Source organism: Malus sylvestris, chromosome 7, assembly GCF_916048215.2.
Source record: "Malus sylvestris chromosome 7, drMalSylv7.2, whole genome shotgun sequence".
Classification (NCBI taxonomy): domain Eukaryota; kingdom Viridiplantae; phylum Streptophyta; class Magnoliopsida; order Rosales; family Rosaceae; genus Malus; species Malus sylvestris.
Genome location: NC_062266.1, coordinates 6,013,884 through 6,031,216, shown reverse-complemented (window position 1 = coordinate 6,031,216; position 17,333 = coordinate 6,013,884). Strand labels below are relative to the sequence as shown.

At 36.8% G+C, this 17,333-nt stretch overlaps 1 pseudogene; it reads left to right on the top strand.

The window, feature by feature from the left end:
- The first annotated feature begins 4,930 nt into the window (after positions 1 to 4,930).
- On the top strand, positions 4,931 to 12,296 carry LOC126629748 (uncharacterized; annotated as a pseudogene).
- The last annotated feature ends 5,037 nt before the right edge of the window (positions 12,297 to 17,333 follow it).

The following is a 17,333-nucleotide window of genomic DNA, read 5'->3' as shown; positions in this document are numbered from 1 at the left end:
CTGGGCATAGTTAATTGCGTATTCCCGCATGGTGGGCTAATAGTAGCCTGCTGTTATCACTTTCTGGGCCAACGACCTTCCTCTGGCATGATTGCCGCAGACTCTGCAGTAGATATCATATAGAATTTGTAGGCCAACTTATGGTGTGGCGCACAAGGTATGACATCCGGAATAGGAGCATCGGTAGAGCTTTCTGTGAATGACCATATATCTTGGCCTCTTCTAGATTAACTTTCCGGCCATGTTATGGTCCTCCAGTAGTTTTCCCTCCCGTATGTAGTCAATGGTTTCATCCATCCAATTTTCTTGAGCATTAATAACAATGACCACCTGAGGTTTCATTTCATGGATTTAGGGACTTCTAGATATTCAAAGCGGATCGTCCACCAAAGGAAGTAATCTACATTCGAGGCTATCCCAGTAAGTGTGTCGGCGTGGTTGTTCTCTGTTTTAGGGATTTTTGTAATTTCATACCTTTCAAATTTCTTGAATAGTGTTTTGACCCTATTTAGGCAGAGTTTCATGGTAGGATGATGGGTGGTGTAGTCTTCTATGATATGATTAATTATGAGCATCGAGTCACAATGAATTAGCAGTTTCTTTATCTGGACTTCTTCTGCGACTCTGAGCCCTATCAAGAGGGCTTGTACTCTGTTTCATTGTTGCTTGCCTTGACCCAAGTTTCAAAGCCTGTTTGAGTATAGATTCGTTTGGTGTTTGCAATACCATTCATGCGCCAACCCCATGTATGTTGGATAATCCATCTACGTAAAGTTTCCAAATGCAGGGATTTTCTAGAAGGCTTTAGGGACTTGCTGTGTCCGCAGTATTTTGAGTTGCTGGAGTGAATTCAGCTTCATAGTCTGCTAGTGCTTGAGCCTAATGATGTCTTGGGCAGGTAGATTATTTTGTGTTGCCCTAGTTCGATAGCCTAGTTAGTGACTATAGACGAGGCATCAGGGTTGTGCAAGATGTATCTCAGCAGATACTCCATCATGTAGACCACTCTAAACGACTGGAAATATGGCTGGAGTTTTCTGGTTACCATTACTAGTGCCAAGATAAGCTTTTCCATTTTTTGATATCTTATCTTTGGTTCGAGAAAAGCTTTTGATATGTAGTATACCGGTTTCTGCTCCCCTGAGTCTTCTCGGATTAGAGATACGCTTATTGCACAATCAAGTACAAGTACAAGTCTTCTCCATCGACTAGTTTGGATAGCGGGGGTTTGGAGATGTACTCTTTAAGCTTCGTGAAGGCTTCTTCACATTCATTTGTCTAGATAAACCCTTGCTCTTCTTTATTGCCGTAAAGAACCGTTTGCACTTCGTGAAAATAATTTGTTGAGGTTTGCCACTCGCTTTAGGCTTTGTATTTCCTTCATGGTTATGGGCGATTTCATCTCTATGATAGCCTTGATTTGGTCTGGGTTAGCCTCAATTGCATGCTTAGTAACCATGTAACCCAAGAATTTGCATGATGCTACTCCGTAGGTACATTTTTCTAGATTCAGCTTCATGTTGTACTTTTAAAGCAGGTCAAACGACTCATGGAGGTGTGTCATGTGGTCATTCTTCTCTTTGCTTTTGACAACCATGTCTCTACATAGACTTCCATTGTGTTTTCGATCTTTTCCTTAAAGATCATAGACTTCCATTGTGTTTTCGATCTTTTCCTTAAAGATCCGGTTAACGAGTCGTTGGTATGTTGCCCCTGCGTTCTTAAGTCTGAAGGTCAAAAATTTATAGTAGTACGTACCTCGGTCAATGACAAAGGATGTTGCTTCAATGTCCGGTTCATATATCTTTATCTGGTTGTACCCGGAGTAAGCGTTCATGAAGCTTAAGAGCTCATGTCCTACGGTTAAATCTACTAAGAGGTCAATCTATGTAAATGGATAAGGATCATTTGGGCAGGCTTTATTCAAATTCGTGAAATCCACACATGTTCTCCACTTTCCATTCATCTTTTGCACGAGCACTACATTTGCTAGCTAGTCTTGGTGGTGGACTTCAAGGATGAACTGGGCGTCTTTAAGTTTACCGATCTCCGTCTCTATGATCTTAATTCACTTTATTCCATGGTTCCGTTTACACTAGATAACTGGTCTAGCAGTTGGGTCCAAACGGTGGCAAATCACAAAGGGATCAATTCTTGGCATGTCATCTACTGGCCATGCGAATACGTCTTTGTTAGCTCACTTGAAGTTGGTCAACAGTTCTTTCTCTCGATCGGTTAGCTTCGAGTCAATCGTAGCTTTCTATTTCGGTCTATTGGGATCGAGGCTGATGTACACAGCGCATTCTTTAGTCTTTGACTCCAGTGTACTGTCATCTTGGGGGTCAAGATCTAGGTTGATTTCTTTTAAACTCGTATGTTGACCCCTAACTATGATTGTTATGCTAATTCGTACATCAGGTGTTGAAGCTTCATTCTCTTAACTATGATTGCTATGCTGATTGATCTCATTTTATTACTTTTACTCTGCCGGGAGCCGGGTAACAGAGTAACTAGTGGTAAATGGACGGAACTACCTTTATCTTATGTAACCAATTCCGGCCAAGGACAACGTTCTTGTACAAGTACCACCTGAACTTGCAAGCATGTGCGCCAATACCACATGAACTTTCATTTTTATTTTTTACCACCTAGACACTCTTAATCTTTAGAATCTACCACCTACATTACTTTTCATCTATTTTTCCGTTAAAATATGTCAATCACTCTTCACATGGAGGGATATTTTTGTCAATTCACTTTTTCGGGCTCACTGATGTCAATTTATACAAAGGCAAAAGGCAAATTTTTAGCTGACTTGGAGTTAGGTCATGAAGAGAAAGGAAGAAGTTGATTTCTGATTTGATTTTGCAAGGACTGTTGAAGAATTGAAGTAAAATTGTACAAAATCTAGTCTTTCATTTACAATGTATTTTCACTATTTTTTTTTTTTTAGATCAGCAAGTAGGTGTGTGATTTATCTTAATTTATACAAATGTGAATTTTTCTAACTTTTATAAAGGGAATTTCCAAACTGGAGTTGTACAAACCCCCAATTTTAGCACAATATTAACTCAGACACTATTATTTTTGAGCATATTGATTCTAAATAGCCCCATGAAGTTAATTGATGAAAAAATCTCTTCAGGTGACATGTTTTAACAGCATAATGGATGAAAAGTAACGTAGGTGGTACATTCCAACACTTAAGAGGGTCCAGGTGGTAACAAATAAAAATTGAAAGTTTAGGTATTATTATCGCACATGCTTGCAAGTTCAAATGGTACTTGTGTAAAAAAACCATTTCTACAACAATCTTATATTTCTTTCTTTTTGCGTTGCTCAAGGGTCAACTTTTAATTTTTTTTTTTTAATATTTAGCTGATGGACAGTTACTCTATAAATTTGAAAAGTGACTATTCCTTATGTTATAATAGAGATTTTTTTATATAGTCTGTTAGAGATATGTGTGGAGCAAAAACTAATTCTAAAAATCCCGAAAAAGACATGTGATTTGTTTTTTTCTAAAAAACCAAGAAAGCCCACATTAAATGGTAGGGCCCACAAATATTCACACGCGCAATTCAATATCCCTAAAGGCTTGAGCTGCGGAATACAACATCACCAAGTTTCCTATCGTAACATGGAAAAGTTAAATACATTAATGATAGGATTAGTCACCAAATTCTATCATTAATACATTCCTGATTGAAAATCAACTCAAATAAGTAAGGAATTCTCATCACAATCAATCAAAGATACTTGATAATCCCAAGGTATTATCTCATAGTTAATATCTTCGGGATAATTATTTCGTTATCCATCCTATGGATATCACACCTTGACCAATGGGAAACCGTCATGAGCAAGGAAAAATCCTAACGTTATGACTGCCCACCTTCCTATAAATACTGCATCAACACCATTTTCTGGTAAGCTTTTGCTACGCACTTAAGCTCTAAAAACTCACTATTTCCATATTAGGCTTCAGAGATATATTGGCTAAACCTCCACCTCGTGGGCGCGTGTGTGGCTTTGACCTTGATCAAATTCGTTAAGACTGAAGACAGCTTTTTGCTACAACAATATTATTTTTAAATTTGACTCATTAAAATAAAATTTTAGTTGTTTTTACAACATGTTTAGAGATGCTGTAATGGCATTGCAAACCACATTTGTGATGGGTCTGATGACTGATGACTCAGTGGATGGATTTTTCTATGTGGCTGGTTGTGTTAGGTGGAACGCGATACCAAACACCACAACGAATTAAAAATGTCTAACAAATTTATATCCCTTCTGACTTCTCATCATTGTGATGGATGAATTTTCTTCATTACTTCTCTATCTTCTTCGTTTGTCAATACGAAAACAAGCAGCCCACCGACACCGGCAGCTTCAGCACCACACAAAAGCTAAAAGCAGCTGCTCACTCAGCCCGTTTCTGCCATTTTCTTCTGCATAAACATATAATTATCACAGAGGGAGGAGCGTTGGTGGTAAGTTTTTACCAAAAAAGCACATTAGGAAGTACGATTTTTTATGTGCATATGATCTCTTTTCTTGTGGTTTCGGTTAAACAAAGGAGTGCATCTTTTTATTTCCAACTTATTTATGGATTGTATTCGCTATAGAAACAACTAGTATAACCATGTTGGTTAGAACACCGCGTTCTCTTAAATATTAGAATCCGTCTCTTGAATTAGAGTATCGTTTTCGATAAATGTAAAGTGTGTTTGTATTTGTATTGTTTATAGTTTATACCTTTTTTCCTGGTGTTTGTTTGATTTAGATGTCCTGTTTATATTGGAGCTCATAAAAAATTGAGTGATCCAGTTTAATTGAGGGAAATATACCAAAATTAAAACTTATTATATAATGTCCACAAGTGTGATGTTATTTTTGTATTTGCTTCTTTACTGCAGTTGAGCAAAGTTTCATTCTTCATTCTCAAAGATGTTTAAGAGGATCACATTCATCTTGTTGGTTGGATTGCTGGTGTGGGCGTATCAGCCGCCCGAACACCCCCTCCGAACATCTGTGGTTCGCCTGGCGGTCCACCCGTCACATCGCCTAGAATAAGGCTAAGGGATGGAAGATTTTTGGCCTACAAGGAACATGGTGTTCCAAAACAAGTGGCCAAGTATAACATTATCTTTGTTCATCCCTTCGGTAGTTCCCGACATGATCCAGTCATTGCAACATCTGTCTCTCCGGTACTACCTTGATTGGTTCTCTGTCATTCTTCAGTTCAACTCTATATTGGTTGATTTCGTGGCGGATGTTTTTTGTTTGTTTTCTCAGGAAGTTATTGAAGATTTAGGTGTGTACATTGTGTCTTTCGACAGACCAGGGTACGGTGAAAGTGATCCAGATCCTAAGCGAACAGCGAAGAGATTGGCGTTAGATATAGAGGAGCTTGGTGATCAGCTGGAACTCGGATCCAAATTTTATGTAATTGGATACTCAATGGGAGGACAGGCCATTTGGAAGTGTCTCCAGTACATCCCTCATAGGTAAGACTTCACAACAAGCCTCCTTCGGTACCAGATGATGCATCGTTCGGTACTGAAATTTTTCCCTAAAGTTTGATATGTTTGGGATAAAAGAATTGTGCTCGTTGATCTGAGCGTATTCCATTTGATGTTGTTTTATAGTGATTACAAGAAGTATTTGGATGAAGAACAAACTCTTCAAACCAAGGAGAAGTATTTGGATGAAGAACAAACTCTTCAAACCAAATTTACAGATAATACAAATGATAAATAACCTATTTAAATTCAAAATACTTTCAACAGATAAGGCTTATCTCAGCCTTCCTTTTGACTAATCGGATTACGATCTTCAATAAGTGTTGTGGCGGGAACCTTTGAATTCGGACTTGGTTTATCACACCCCCGCAAGCTGAGTGGTCGCCGGCGAACGGGAAGCTTGGATAAAAGATAGTTGAAACGATAAGTAGACAGGCCTTTAGTCAAAAAATCAGCAACCTGATCTTGAGTAGCGACATAGCCCACCTGAAGTTCACCACGAGTAACCTTCTCACGAATATAATGATAGTCAACTTCCACATGACGGGTCCGTGCATGAAAAACAGGGTTAGAGGCAAGGAAGATTGCAGAAATATTATCACACCACACCTTTGGAGGAGACAAATGAAGATGCAGGTCTTTAAAGAGTTGACGAAACCATGAAATAGTAGTTGCAGTTATGGCAAGTTGTCTGTATTCTGATTCTGTGCTAGAGCAAGACACTCATTTTTGTTTCTTAGAACTCCAGGACACAAGGTTTGGACCAAGAAATATACAAGAACCGCCAGTGGATTTGCGATCATCGGGGTCTCCTGCATAATCAGAGTCGGCAAAGGCAGTGAGGGTGAGAGGTCCAGGTTTGTACACAAGTCCATGATCGGGAGTGGACTTCAAATAGCGAAGGATGCGTTTAACAGCAATCCAGTGTGTGGTGGTTGGTTGATGCATGAACTGGCAAACCTAGTTGACAGAGAAGGCAATATCAGGGCGGGTGAAAGTAAGATATTGGAGCGCACCTACCACACTCCTGAACTCGGTGATGTCTTGTAAGGGTTCGCCATCATATAAGCTAAGGTGTTTGCCACTGACTGCAGGAGTGGAGACCGGTTTACAGTCCACCATGTTTGTACGTTGAAGCAAATCAGAAATATATTTAGACTGTGAGAGATGAAGGCCATGACTGGAGCGATGAATCTCCATACCCAAAAAATAAGTGAGAGGACCAAGATCTTTCATTGAAAAAACCGAGCCCATGTCCTTGATCAAAGAGTTGATACACTGAATGTTGTTGCCTGTGATAAGTATGTCATCGACATAGATTAATAAGTAAATACGAATTAAACCATGACAATACACAAAAAGAGATTAGTCTGCTTGGGAGGCCACAAAACCAAGGTGTTCCAGATGATTAGAAAAACATTGGAACCATGCCCTAGGGGCCTGTTTAAGTCCATACAACAATCTGCGCAATTTACAGACATGTGTGGGATATTGAGGATCAACAAAACCCGTGGGTTGTTTCATGTAAACTTCATCAGATATGGAACCATGTAAAAACGCATTCTGAACATCCAGTTGGCGGATAGGCAATGAAAAATGAACAGCCATAGCAATAATAAGACGAATGGTTGAGTGGGTCACCACTGGACTAAAAGTTTCACCATAATCAAGACCTGGTTGTTGATGAAAACCATTGGCCACAAGGCGAGCCTTAAACCTGTCAATAGACCCATCAGACTTGCGTTTAATACGAAAGATCCATTTATTGGGTAGTACATTCATGGTAGGAGTATAGGGTACCAAAAACCATGTGCCCGCACGTTGTAGGGCATTGAATTCATCAGCCATAGCTATCCTCCATTCCTGAAATTTATTAGCTTGACTGTAGCATGTAGGTTCTGACATAGCAGTGATGGTGGAAGTATGGGCTTACTTAGGGTTAGGTTTAGAAATGTCATCTTTTGCACGTGTAACTATAAGATGGATAGTGGGGGGTGCTAGAGCTGATGGGGTTGTCGAAAGTGACGTTAAAGGTAATTGATTGTTTACTGGAGGTGTGGAAATGGGGGGGGATAGTAGGGTAGGGTGGGAGGAGGGTAAAGGTGAGTGGATGGGAGAGGAAATAGGAGTCAAAGGGTGTGTGATAGAGACGGGTGAGGGAAGGTGAGTTTCTGAAAGAGTGTTGGAATGGGTAATGGAAGTAGGGGATAAAGTAGGATTAGGTGGCGAATTTGGGGGGGATGGAAAGGTGAGTTCAGGGGTCCCAAGAATAATGGGACGTTATCATGCAGAGAGGATGGTACGGGAGTAACACTGAGATTTGCATGAAATGGAAAACAATTTTCATCAAAAAGAACATGTTTAGACATGAAGACACGACCTGTGCATGGGTCAAGGCACCTATACCCTAATTGATTTTGAGAATAACCTAAGAAAACACATTTTTTAGAACGAAAATGCAATTTTGTTGACATGTATGGACGTAGGTATGGAAAACAAGCACACCCAAAAACCTTAAAAAAATCATAGGATGGTTCTCGGTGAAATAATTTTGTGTATGGAGAAGTTAAATTCAAAACTTTAGTTGGCAGGCGATTTATTAAAAAATTAGCAGTATGTAGAGCTTCAGCCCAATAGGTTTGTGGCATGGACGCATGAGCAAGAAGAGTGAGACCAGTTTCAACCAAATGACGATGTTTACGTTCTGCCATACCGTTTTGTTCAGGATGGTGAGGGCATGTATATTGATGATGAATGCCATGTTTTTCTAAATAAGATTTAAAATTGTTGTTAATATATTCTCCTCCACCATCCGTTTGAAAAGTTTGGACTTTTCGTTGAAATTTATTCTCCATTTCAGTTTGAAATTTAATGAATGTGGAGAACACATCAGATTTTAGTTTTAAAGGATATAGCCATGTATATTGCGAAAAATCATCAATGAAAATCACATAATATCGAAAACCAGAAATTGACAAAGTAGGGGACGTCCACACATCAGAATGAATAAGTTGTAAAGGAAAATGGGAAATAGAATTTGATGGTAAAAATGGCAATTTCTTGCTTTTGCCCAAAGGGCATGAATGACAGACAGAATTAAAATGGTGCCTAGTAAGAGGCACTTTGCTAGTATAAACTAAATGTTTTAAAATAAATGACGATGGATGACCGAGTCTGGAGTGCCAAATACGATCATCAACCTTGACTCCCATGCACGAAAATAGTCCATGTCTTTTATTGAAATTAAAACTGGCATATGGATAAACACCAGTGTTACTCCGGCCTGATAAAAGGATCCTCCCCGAGCGGATATCCTGAACACGGAAGAAATTAGGATGAAGGACAAAGAAACAGCCATTGTCAGAAGAGAATTGATTGATAGATAATATATTTTGAGAGGCATCAGGACAATATAAAGTATTAGAAAGAGGATAGGAGCTAGTGGGAGAGTGAATAAAAGATGTGCCTATTTGGGAAATGTGCAAACCTTGACCACCATGAACACCACCGACTTGATCTGTGCCTGTGTACTTCTGTGCATTTGTAAGTTGACCAGGATCATTGGTGATATGGGTGTTGGCTCCAGAGTCCAGAAGCCACGTTGTAGGAGCAGTAGAAACAGACTGGGGTACACGGGTAGACTGTGCAGCAAGGGCTGTGAGACGAGCACTTGGAACACGACTTTCATAAGACATATTCATACGGTTGTAACAGTCAATGGCAGAGTGACCATTACGACGACAAATCTGGCAGCGAAGGGGTGGGCGATCAGACGGTGAGGGTCCCACACCAAGAATACCATCATGGGGACGTCCTGGATTAGGAGCAGCAACAGCATTTGGCCGAGTCTGATTTCCACCACGAGGAGGGACAGCGCCACGGCCTCCGCCACGCGCAAAACCTGCAGGAGCAGGGTTCCGACGGCCACAAGTAGCAGCCATAGCAGTCAAAGAAGGAGCAGAAGTGTCGCAAGACAAATTGAAGGTAAGATGACGAGTTTCAGCACTGAGAAGCAGTGCTTCCAAAGCAGCATACGAGATAGGAGTTTCTCGAGCTTGGATTGAGGCAACTGTGTTCTCATACAGTGGGCCGACATTATTCATGATCGTGGTAATTAAGTCCGCGTCAGCAATGGGAGAACCAGATAAGGCCAACTAATCAGCCAAGGTGTTGAGTTTATCCAAATAATCTGCAATACTGAGATCACCACGGCGGAGATTGAGAAGTTCCCCGCGAAGTTGAATAACATGATTGTGTGAGGAAGGTACATATCGGTCCTGTAACGCCTTCCAGGCCTCGGCAGCACTAATGCATTTGACGACAACATGCATAACAAGATGAGAGAGAGAACTAGTGAGCCACGAGAGAACCATCTGGTCAGTCTGGATCCAAGGTTCAAAGAGAGGATTGATGGTGTCAGTATGTTGACCGTCATCATCCAGGAGAAAAGCGGGAGGGCACTGAGAAGTGCCATCAATATAAGGCATCAAACTGCGACTCCGAATGAGTGGAACAAACTGGGCACGCCACAAGGGATAGTTATGGCGATCAAGTTTTAGAGGAAGAAAAACAGAAACATTGGTGAGGGCAGCGGAAGAAGACATTGTATTGGGAAGGGAATATGTCGTAAAACTTGGAAATGGATGATACCATAAAAGAATTGTGCTCGTTGATCTGAGCGTATTCCATTTGATGTTGTTTTATAGTGATTACAAGAAGTATTTGGATGAAGAACAAACTTTTCAAACCAAGGAGAAGTATTTGGATGAAGAACAAACTCTTCAAACCAAATTTATAGATAATACAAATGATAAATAACCTATTTAAATTCAAAGTACTTTCAACAGATAAGGCTTATCTCAACCTTCCTTTTAACTAATCGGATTACGATCTTCAGTAAGTGTTGTGGCGGGAACCTTTGAATTCGGACTTGGTTTATCATGGGATGCTTATTACAACAGGCTAGCAGGAGCAGCGCTAATCGCTCCCGTGATCAATTACTGGTGGCCAGGACTTCCTGCAAACTTGTCATCCTATGCCTATAAGAAGCAACTTCCACAAGATCAATGGGCGGTTCGAGTTGCTCACTATATACCTTGGTTAACCTACTGGTGGAACACTCAGAAATTCTTTCCTTCATCCAGCGTTGTATCCGGTAAACCAGAGAATGTGTTTTCCCGCCAAGATTGGGAAATCATTAGGAATGCAAAGGTTTCTGGAAGAGAAAAGCACAAGGTACTTTCCTTATTCGATCGCTAATTGTTTAGGATTTTAAAGAAACTTGGCAGCGTTGATGATTTTTGTTTTGTTTTGTTTTGTTTTGTTATTTGTTTGGGCAGGCATATGTCACGCAGCAAGGAGAAGCTGAGTCTATCTTACGCGACATGGTAGTTGGATTTGGGAGCTGGGAATTTGATCCTATGGATCTGCAGAACCCTTTTGCCAGCAACCAAGGCTCAGTCCATCTGTGGCAGGGTGATGAAGATAAGCTTGTCCAAGTTGAGCTGCAACGCTATATTGCCGAAACGCTTCCATGGATTCACTACCATGAGTTACCAGGTGGTGGACATTTGTTGCCAGCTGCAGATGGAATGAGTGAAGTCATCATAAAGGCACTTCTAATTAAAGAGTAGACCATTGACATCGTTGATACAGGGTAGCTCTCTCGGGGCCAGCCCTGAGAATTTGGGGATCCTAGCCTGGCAAACGGGTCGTGTCAGTCGTGTTCGTGTCGTTTTCGTGTAACATCTGTTATCTTAACGGGTCGTGTCGTGTCACACCTGTTATCTTAACGAGTCCTTAACAGGTGGGGTCACTTTACCCAACGGGTAAAGTGACCCGACCCGTTATAACCCGTTAGGATCCCTTAAGAAAAAAAAATTCTTAAATTTGCACATACCACACATTGTCACATAAATATTACTTCAAAACATTAAAACACATTTGTCGTTTAAGTACTACATCTACACTCGAAAATAAGAGCCTCATAAAAAATACATCCATACACTACTAATCTATTACAAATATTCAATGTGCAAGGATATTAAAAATGAAAGCGTTTTTGTTTTCAAGGTTGTGAAGTCTTTCTCAAAAGTTTAAACCTTGTCAATGGAACTCAAAGCTTAATGAAAGTGATCCACTAGTGTGTTTATTCGTACTTTCATTAAGTATAACATAAGATTTTGTGGTATCTACTAGTGTAAATATTTTAAATTGAAGATCGAATTCATTCATTGTATTCATATAGGGTCAAGGAGTTTAGTTGTAAAAAATCATCAAAATCGGAGTTAAAAAAACCGTTAAATTGTGATTTTCAGTTTATAACCGTCGAAAAGTTTTGTCCTATTACTTAATCTTTAAATGTTTGTTTTTTGCAATTTTTGGAGTATTCAATCTCGAAGCATATAAAAAAAAGTTTGACGGTTAGATCGTTGAAACTAGTTTCGTAGAATGCGTATCCCATCAAAACAATAGATTCACTAACACTTAAGAGTTTATTCTTACTTTCATTAAGTATAACATAAGATTTTGTGGTATCCACTAGTGTAAATATTTTAAATTGAAGATCAAATTCATTCATTGTATTCATATAGGGTCAACGAGTGTAGCTGTAACAAATCATCAAAATTGGAGTTAAAATAACCGTTAAATCGTGATTTTTGGTTTATAATTGTCGAAAAGTTTTGTCTCGTTACTTGATCTCTGAATGTTTGTTTTTTGCAATTTTTTGCGTATGCGATCACGAAGTATATACAAACATGTTTGACAGTTGGATCGTTGAAACTAGTTTCGTAGAATGCGTATCTCATCAAAACAATAGATTCACTAACATTTAACAGTTTATTCATACTTTCATCAAGTATAACATAAGATTTTGTGGTCTCCACTAATGTAAATATTTTAAATTGAAGATCGAATTCATTCATTGTATTCATATAGGGTCAAAGAGTGTAGCTATAAAAAATCATCAAAATCGGAATTAAAATAACCGTTAAATCGTGATTTTTCGTTTATAACCGTCGAAAAGTTTTGTCTCGTTACTTGATCTCTAAATGTTTGTTTTTTGCAATTTTTGGTGTATGCGATCTTGAAGTATATATAAATATGTTTGATGGTTGGATCGTTGAAACTAGTTTCGTAGAATGCGTATCCCATCAAAACAATAGATTCACTAACACTTAAGAGTTTATTCATACTTTCATCAAGTATAATATAAGATTTTGTGGTATCCACTAGTGTAAATATTTTAAATTGAAGATCGAATTCATTCATTGTATTCATATAGGGTCAAGGAGTGTAGCTGTAAAAAATCATCAAAATCAGAGTTAAAATAATCGTTAAATCGTGATTTTTCGTTTATAACCGTCGAGAAGTTTTGTCTCATTACTTGATCTCTGAATGTTTGTTTTTTGCAATTTTTGGCGCACGCGATCTCAAAGTATATACAAACATGTTTGACGGTTGGATCGTTGAAACTAGTTTCGTAGAATGCGTATCCCATCAAAACAATAGATTCACTAACACTTAAGAGTTTCTTCATATTTTCATCAAGTATAACATAAGATTATGTGGTATCCACTAGTGTAAATATTTTAAATTGAAGATCGAATTCATTTATTGTATGCATATAGGGTCAAGGAGTGTAGCTGTAAAAAATCATCAAAATCGGAGTTAAAATAACCGTTAAATCATGATTTTTCGTTTATAACCGTCGAAAAGTTTTGTACCGTTACTTGATCTTTGAATGTTTGTTTTTTGCAATTTTTGGTGTCTGTGATCTCGAAGCATATACAAACAAGTTTGACGGTTAGATCGTTGAAACTAGTTTCGCAAAATGCGTATCTCATCAAAACAATAGATTCACTAACACTTAAGAGTTTGTTCATATGTTCATTAAGTATGACATAAGATTTTGTGGAATCCACTAGTGTAAATATTTTAAATTAAAGATCGAATTTATTCATTGTATTCATATAAGGTCAAGGAGTGTAGCAGTAAAAAATCATCAAAATCGGAGTTAAAATAACCGTTAAATCGTGATTTTTCGTTTATAACCGTCGAGAAGTTTTGTCTCATTACTTGATCTCTGAATGTTTGTTTTTTGCAAATTTTGGCGTATGCGATCTCGAAGTATATACAAACATGTTTGACGGTTGGATCGTTGAAACTAGTTTCGTAGAATGCGTATCTCATCAAAACAATAGATTCACTAACATTTATGAGTTTATTCATACTTTCATCAAGTATAACCACTGTTCTAAAAATCCCCGCCTAGGCGCTAGGCCCTAGCCTAGACCACCTAGGCACCCGCCTAGGCATCTGCCTAGACCCGCCTAGGTTGCAACTCACTTAGACAGAAAATACATAACTTTCATTTTGCATTTTGTTTTTTTCCAATAAATTGTAAGAGACTTGTTGCATACTTGAAAGAACAAACATTATATCTTTATTTCACATGTTTTCATTATGTTTCAATACTTCATGTTACATATGCATTCTATTTTGTAGTTTATGATGAAATTATATATATTTCAAGTAGAAGCAGACACTTATTTGCCTGAAATATGATAGATTTACTTAAATCCGCCTAGTCCGCCTAGGCGCCCGCCTAGGCCCTAAGCCCCAGCCCGCCGCCTAACTAGCACCTAGCGACTTTTAGAACCTTCAGTATAACATAAGATTTTGTGGTCTCCACTAATGTAAATATTTTAAATTGAAGATCGAATTCATTCATTGTATTCATATAGGGTCAAGAAGTATAGTTGTAAAAAATCATCAAAATCGGAGTTAAAATAACCGTTAAATCGTGATTTTTCGTTTATAACCATCGAAAAGTTTTGTCTCGTTACTTGATCTCTAAATGTTTGTTTTTTGCAATTTTTGGTGTATGCGATCTTGAAGTATATATAAACATGTTTGATAGTTGCATCGTTGAAACTAGTTTTGTAGAATGCGTATCCCATCAAAACAATAGATTCACTAACACATAAGAGTTTATTCATACTTTCATCAAGTATAACATAAGATTTTGTGGTATCCACTAGTGTAAATATTTTAAATTGAAGATCGAATTCATTCATTGTATTCATATAGGGTCAAGGAGTGTAGCTATAAAAAGTATCAAAATCAGATTTAAAATAACCGTTATATCGTGATTTTTTGTTTATCACTGTCGAAAAGTTTTGTCCTATTACTTAATCTTTAAATGTTTGTTTTTTGTAATTTTTGGAGTATGCGATCTCGAAGCACATACAAACAAGTTTGACGGTTGGATTGTTGAAACTAGTTTCGTAGAATGTGTATCTCATCAAAACAATAGATTCAGTAACACTTAAGAGTTTATTCATACTTTCATCAAGTATAACATAAGATTAGTGTAAATATTTTAAATTGAAGATTCAATTTCATTCATTGTATGCATATAGGGTCAAGGAGTGTAGCTGTAAAAAATCATCAAAATCGGAGTTAAAATAACCGTTAAATCGTGATTTTTCGTTTATAACCGTCGAAAAGTTTTGTCACGTTACTTGATCTTTGAATGTTTGTTTTTTGCAATTTTGGTGTCTGCGATCTCGAAGCATATACAAACAAGTTTGACGGTTAGATCATTGAAACTAGTTTCGCAAAATGCGTATCTCATCAAAACAATAGATTCACTAACACTTAAGAGTTTATTCATATGTTCATTAAGTATTACATAAGATTTTGTGGTATCCACTAGTGTAAATATTTTAAATTGAAGATCGAATTCATTCATTATATTCATATAGGGTCAAAGAGTGTAGCTGTAAAAAATCATCAAAATCAAAGTTAAAATAACTGTTAAATTGTGATTTTTCGTTTATAACCGTCGAGAAGTTTTGTCTCGTTACTTGATTGCTGAATGTTTGTTTTTTGCAATTTTTGGCGTACGCGATCTCAAACTATATACAAACATGTTTGACGGTTGAATCGTTTAAACTAGTTTCGTAGAATGCGTATCCCATCAAAACAATAGATTCACTAGCACTTAAGAGTTTATTCATATTTTCATCAAGTATAACATAAGATTTTGTGGTATCCACTAGTGTAAATATTTTAAATTGAAGATCGAATTTATTCATTGTATTCATATAGGGTCATGGAGTGTAGCTGTAAAAAATCATCAAAATCGGAGTTAAAATAACTGTTAAATCGTGATTTTTTGTTTATAACCGTCGAAAAGTTTTGTCCCGTTATTTGATCTCTGAATGTTTATTTTTTGCAATTTTTGACGTATGCGATCTTGAAGCATATACAAACAAGTTTGACGGTTGGATCATTGAAACTAGTTTTGTAGAATGCGTATCTCATCAAAACAATAGATTCACTAACACTTAAGAGTTTATTCATATTTTCATTAAGTATTACATAAGATTTTGTGGTATCCACTAATGTAAATATTTTAAATTGAATATCGAATTCATTCATTGTATTCATATAGGGTCAAGGAGTGTAGCTATAAAAAAGTATCAAAATCAGAGTTAAAATAACCGTTAAATCGTGATTTTTCGTTTATAACCGTCGAAAAGTTGTCTCGTTACTTAATCTTTAAATGTTTATTTTTTGCAATTTTTGGAGTATGCGATCTCGAAGCATATACAAACAAGTTTGACGGTTAGATCGTTTAAACTAGTTTCGTAGAATGCGTATCCCATCAAAACAATAGATTCACTAACACTTAAGAATTTATTCATATTTTCATTAAGTATAACATAAGATTTTGTGGTATCCACTAGAGTAAATATTTTAAATTGAAGATCGAATTCATTCATTGTATTCATATAGGGTCAAGGAGTGTAGCTATAAAAAAATATCAAAATCAGAGTTAAAATAACCGTTATATCGTGATTTTTCGTTTATAACCGTCGAAAAGTTTTATCTCGTTACTTGATTTCTGAATGTTTGTTTTTTGCAATTTTTGGCGTATGCGATCTCGAAGTATATACAAGCATGTTTGACGGTTGGATCGTTGAAACTAGTTTCGTAGAATGTGTATCCCATCAAAACAATAGATTCACTAACATTTAAGAGTTTATTCATACTTTCATCAAGTATAACATAAGATTTTGTGGTATCCACTAGTGTAAATATTTTAAATTGAAGATCGAATTCATTCATTGTATTCATATAGGGTTAAGGAGTGTAGCTGTAAAAAGTCATCAAAATCGGAGTTAAAATAACCGTTAAATCGTGATTTTTCGTTTATAACCGTCGAAAAGTTTTGTCCCGTTACTTGATATGTAAATGTTTATTTTTTGTAATTTTTTGCTGATGCGATCTCGAAGCATATACAAACAAGTTTGGTGGTTGAATCGTTGAAATTAGTTTCGTATAATTTGTATCCCATGAAGTTCAATGGTGTATGTGTGTGTGCATATATATTTATTTATTTATGAAGTAGATTTAAATCTTTTTATTTTGTATGTATAATTATTATAGTTTTTAGGGGTATAAACTTTAATTTAAAATTTAATATATATATATATATATATATATATATATATATAAATATAATTATTATAGTTAATATTTTGGGGGTATAATTATTATAGTATATATAATTATTAGAATTATTATAGTTAATTTAATATATATATATATATATAATTATTATAGTTTTTAGGGGTATAAAATTGTTAAATTAATATATATAATTATTATAGTATTTTTTTAGGGTTATAAAATTATTAAATTAATAATATGCTTATCGTGTATCGTGTTACCCACGTATATACTCGAACCAACCCGTTATCTTAACAGGTGCTTATCAGGTTACCCGATAAC